Consider the following 6,000-nt stretch of genomic DNA (forward strand, 5'->3'; position numbering starts at 1 on the left):
CTCTTATACTCGTGATCTGCTCACCTCGGTCTCCCGAAGTGCTGGGATTACAGACATGAGTCACTGCACCCGGCCTGTTTTGTCTTTTTGAGATGGAGTCTTGCTCTGTCGCCCAGGCTGGAGTGCAGTGGCGTAATCTCGGCTCACTGCAACCTCTGCTTCCCATGTTCAAGCAATTTTCCTGCCTCAGCCTCCCGAGTAGCTGGGACTACAGGCATATGCCACCACACCTGGCTAATTTTTGTGTTTTTAGTAGAGACAGGGTTTTACCATGTTGGTCAGGCTTCTCTCCGAGTCCTGGCCTCAGGTGATCTGCCTGCCTCAGCCTCCCAAAGTGCTGGGATTACAGACGTGAGCCACTGCACCGAGCCACTCAAGCCATTTTTCTACCTTAATATACACACCTGAAACGTAAGACATACTGTCATTAATGACTCCCAACTGGAAAGCATGGCATCTGGAAACACTTCTCTGGTAATTAAGATGCATTCCCTCTGTTGACCCCTTTGAGCATCTTTGACCCAAATGGCATTTCCCAAACTGTAGTGAGAAGTTTGCAGGTCTTTTGAGCAAAGAGGGTTTTGTGATCAAGTACATCTAGCAGATGCTGGGCTAACCAAAATTAAACAAGTTTATTGCAGATCTTTTCAGAACCTATAATATGATAATGTGCAATCTGTCTCACTAGGACAGGTCCATAATGTGCCTCACTTTCCAAATTTGTCTAGCCTGAAGATTTGTAAGGTTTTTAGTGAGAAGAAGGTGAGACTTGGGAACCTGTTATTATTTTTAAATACAGAGACAGGCCAGCAATCAAGTTTTGACTTCAGCATTTCCTGCTGAAAAGGGTTGATACACAGACTTGTTTTAGAAAAATAGGTACACACATTTTTAGAAATGGAGTCTTGCTATGTTGTCCAGGCTGGAATGCAATGACTGTTCACAGGCGCAATCATGGCTCACTACAGCCTTGAATTCGTAGGCTCAAGTAATCTTCCTGCTTCAGCCTCCTGAGTAGCTGGGACTGTCGGCACTTGCCCAGCTGAAAATATTTTATTTTAAAATAATAATGACTTTTAATTTTAGGATAATATATCATTCCACAAAATTTGGCAGCTAGTCAGGAACTGTAAACAGCTGCCATCATTGTGTATTCAGTTATTCTTTTGCGTATCTATATGTATTTTTTTTACATGGTTGCCATCACAATGAAGATATGTACTGGTATCACATTTGTCTTTTGTCAAGCATTTTTCTGTGTTTACTTCATTTTTAGTACCTTTTTTTTTTTTTTTTTTTTTTTTTTTTTTTTTGAGACGGAGTCTCACTCTGTTGCCCAGGCTGGAGTGCAATGGTATGATCTTGGCTCACTGCAACCTCTGCCTCCCAGGTTCAAACAATTCTCCTGCCTTCACCTCCTGAGTAGCTGAGACTACAGGTACATGCCACCATGTCTGGCTAATTTTTGTATTTTAAGTAGAGATGGGGTTTCACCATGTTGGCCAGACTGGTCTTGAACTCCTGACCTTGTGATCCACCTGCCTCGGCCTCCCAAAGTGCTGGGATTACAGGCATGAGCCATCACACCTGGCCTCCAGTACCAAAAATTTTAAACACAAATTTAACTATACCTCTCATTAGGCATTTTCGGCTACTTTTCAATATCTCTACTTGAAATTTTGTGATGAATATTTTTCTGCTTAAATGATTTTTTCTTTATTTGACATTTAGGATAAATTGTTATCAACAATACATACATACATTGCATAAATACAATATGGTCATGATTTATATTGCCAAATTGCTTTCCTAATGGGCTATCCCAACTTATACTGTATACCAGTACTTTATGAACATACCAGTTTTACGATAGCCTTTCTATCATTTGGACACTATCGTTTATTTTTTAAAACTAATTTGATAAGCATAAAATGTTCCTTGCCCTTTTTTTGGTGTACCTTTGATGATTAACAACTTTTTTAAAAATGTGGAACGTTAGAATTAGCTGTCATATTGAATTATTTTTACGTCAGTCTTGTCTCAAGACTTGCATCAGCAGGTGCAGAGAGAGAACAAAAGTGTATGTATTTAGTGTGACTCATCAATCCGGTTGTAGGCTTTAGGGGAATCACCTTGTTTCGTGAACTGATGCTGCCTTTGAGACTTTTTAAATATCTAACTCATCAAGTTAAGTTCAGTGAAAATCGAATTACTTCTTAGAAAATCAACCAGTTTTATGATTGCATTCTTGGTAAGAGAAGGTAAAAGGTTAGTGTATAATCATTAGATCGTTAAGCTATTAGACTGATACATTTTGAGGATGATGTTGATAGTGGTTTAATATATCAGGTTATCTTTTATTATTTATTAATCTTTTTAGATTTCAAAGTGACTTGTTCTTTTCTTCATATCCTTGTCCTTCTCAAAACTGCGGTGTTTTAGGCATGTGTTTCTCAAGGTTATCAGCTACTCTTCCCAAGGAGAAGCTTTCATAGATTAGCTCCTCTGGTTCCAGTGCTGCTCAGGACATGACCCTGTGGAGTTACTCAGTTTCAGAGCAGGCTGGTTGGTGATACTTTCCTTAGCCATTCCTGACAGGGACCTTGACAGTGGGACTCAGGACACTCTTATGTACTCAACTTTGAGTTGCTAATAATGGGCGAGGAATTTCTTAATTCTATTTGTGAGGTTCCTGGGCTTTTCTAGTAGGAGGGAAAAATGCATTTTTCCAAAGATAGTTCTAGAGAAGTTCAAAAAACAATTGTGCAATGGACAGAATTATTGTAATCACCAGAAGGTTTTCCAAGGTGTCTATTTTGCAGGATTCTACTCATCTGGTTCTTTAGTTCTCAGTTGCTCTGTCTCAATCATACCTTACTTTCATTTAATAATTATTTATTAAACACATACATCCTAGGCACTTTGCTAGGTGCTAGAAACATGTTAATGAACAGAACATTTGTTTATAAAACTATTTTAACGTTACATAGATTATATAAAATTGATATCTGTGGGCAAAAATAGACATTTATAAATGCCTGTTTGGATGGAACACTAGACATTCCTAGTACTAGACTAGTGGGAGCTTTAAATATGTTGTTCAAATTTGATGGTAAAGCACTAGCCTCTTACTGTGCCAGTCTTATCTGCACATAATAAACCTATTCTCATTTAGTTTTAGGTTGCAGTTGACTTGAGTACTTTCCAGAATTGACTTGGAGTAGGAAAGCTGGCTCTTCTGCAGGCTCACATTGCCAGAGTTAGAATAAGAAAGCCGGGACAGTTTTGTTCTCAGGGTTTTACACGTGTATCTTCTCTCTTCTCAGATACTTCATTTATGTGTGTGTGTGTGTGTGTGTGTGTGTGTATGTATATGTATATATCTCACTGTTAAGTTTTTTAGGCTCATGGAAATTCCCAGTATATAAGTTGTTGCTTAAGACATATATTCCCTGAGTATTCTTTGCTATATAGGAGGTGCATTTAAATACGAGAGTGAAAATTTTGATGCCTATTTAAGTTACTGAGTAAATAGAACCCTCTTTGACAGGATCATTCATGCCCCAAACCTCAGCATCACGCAATATACCCATGTAACAAACATGTACATATACCCTCTGAATCTAAAATAAAAGTTGATGTTATTTTAAAAAAATAGAACTCTTTCATACTGGTGATAGAGATGAGACTTACCCAAGTTAGGCAATAAATATTTTAGTATCTCTTTATTTTAAGAATGTGGTTTTGACTTTTTAATATCGTGAAATGTGTATGAATGTGTATGGAATCCCTCCACAGAGGATACTGTATTAATAATTTGCCAAAAATAATGCTTTCTGGTTTTGTTGTTGTTATTATTCTTAATCTTTCATTATCGAACTAGGATTTCAAACCAAGTTAAACTTTTTCTCATTAACATATTCATTCTTGATGTAGAGCTGAGAAAATGTCTGTATGTGACTCTCTCGATCATGATAGAGATAATCTGTGAAATTGTATAGTCCCTGGGGCAGGAGCAGTATAGTGGAGCCCTTTATTCAATTATTTAATCAACTAAATTTCTTGAAGGTCACTTACAAGGAAAGCAGTGAAATGACTTCTAGTCCTACTTTGATAAACCCCCTAATGTTTCTCATATTTTCCTCACTTGTAAAATTGCTGAAGTCTTTTATAACAGAACACGTAACATGTGTATCATGTAGGACTTCTGTCCTTAAAGGGAGAGGAGAAATAATGAACTTACAATCATTGTATGTTACCATTTCAAAATGGCTATGGCTGAACAAATAGTCGATTTGATAAGTAGGTTAGGGACAGTGAGAATGTTGCCAAGCTACCTAGGGCAGTTTCTTTTTTCAGAAGAAAACATGAAAATAATTGTGGTCTCTTAAGGCAGTAAGCATGAGTCCATATAGGAAGAGCACCTTAGAACTATGACCTAAAGTCTTAAACCTAGTCATTAGTTATTCTACAGTAGGCTCTCCTTTGTTATTTTGACATGCATATTTGATGAGATTACTAAATTCTATGTACAGCTTCTCTTACCGTCACATGGGTGCTAGTAACCTTTTTGAATGTACTTCTTAAAAATTGAGGTGTAATTCACATAACATAAAATTAAGCACTTTAAAGTGAACCATGCAGTGGCATTTAGTACATTCACAATGTTAAGTGGCTGCCACCACTGTCTAGTTCCAAAACATTTTCATCACCCCAAAGAAAATTCCATATCCATTAAGCAGTCACTCCCCATTTCCCCCTCCTTTAGCCCCTGTTGTCACTATGGATTTTACCTACTTTGAATATTTTCTTTAAATGAAAGTATACGATATGTAACCTTTTGTGTCTGGTATCTTTCACCTTGTGTAACATTTTTGAAGTTCATCTGTGTTGTAGCATGTATTAGTACTTCATTCTTTTTTATGGCCAAATAATATTCCATTGAATAGATATGCCACAATGTGTTTATTCATCCATTGATGGATATTTCGATTGCTTTGTCAGTATACTTTTAAAGTTTATTTTTAATTAGGTAGAAAGGTCTTACATTTGGCCTGAATTTTTTTTTTTTCTGGAGCTTACTCATTGGTCCTACTTCAACTGAATGGTACTACACAAAGCTAGACTGATCCCTTTTTCTGTCTCTGCCTTCGGTAAGCACTTATTCAGCACCTATTCAATGCCCATTTTATGAGAGCCTCTTAGACATATAAAGGTAGCTATCTTCCTGAATGTTCCTTGCTAGACCCAATATTCCTAGGCCTTCATTTCTCTAGAGCTCTGCTTTCAGAATATTGATCCTAGTAAAGACTTTGTGTCTGATAAATTGAGGAGCCCAAAACTACATGCAGTATTTTAGGTGCTCTCACTAGCACTAGTATGAAGCAGGAGAAACGTGTCACTGCTACCTTTTCTAGATAGTAAATTTCTGTTAAGTCTATTCAGAGTTGTGTTAACTTTCTTGGCATCCATATTTTCAGTGTTTTTCATTTTGAGCATTCTCTAAATTAAAATGCCTAGCAATTTTTTTGTATATGCAGCTGCTAAGCCATGTCTTATCATGGATTTTTTGGACCCAAATGGCTTATTTAGACCCAAGTATAAGACTTCAGTAGGTAGTATATTAACAAAGAACTACAAACTAGGTGACTTAAAATATTGAAATGTATTGTCTCACAGCTCTGGAGGCTAGATGTCTGAAATTCAAGTGTTGGCAGGGCCATTTTCCCTCTGAAACTTACAGGGAATCCTTCCTTGCCTTTTCTAGCATCTGCTAATCCTTAGCTTGTAGATTCATCACTTCAATCTCTGCTTGTGTTGTCACATGGCAGTCTTCTTCCCTGTGTGTCTCTTTCTCTTTTTCTTATAAGGACACTTAGTTTCATTTGGACTAAGGCCCAGCCTAATTTCACCGTAACTTTGTCTTAATGTGATTTCCTGTACCAATACTCTATTTTCTTTCTTTTCTTTTCTCTCTCTGTGTGTGTGTGTGTGTGTGTG

General features: G+C 37.2%; 1 protein-coding gene across 5 annotated transcripts in view; it reads left to right on the forward strand.

The window, feature by feature from the left end:
* The window catches only part of POLA1 (DNA polymerase alpha 1, catalytic subunit), a 307,953-nt gene that overhangs the window by 195,422 nt on the left and 106,531 nt on the right, over positions 1-6,000 (forward strand). The gene's annotated exons all lie outside the window — the stretch shown is intronic.

Source organism: Macaca fascicularis, chromosome X (genome assembly GCF_037993035.2).
Source record: "Macaca fascicularis isolate 582-1 chromosome X, T2T-MFA8v1.1".
Classification (NCBI taxonomy): domain Eukaryota; kingdom Metazoa; phylum Chordata; class Mammalia; order Primates; family Cercopithecidae; genus Macaca; species Macaca fascicularis.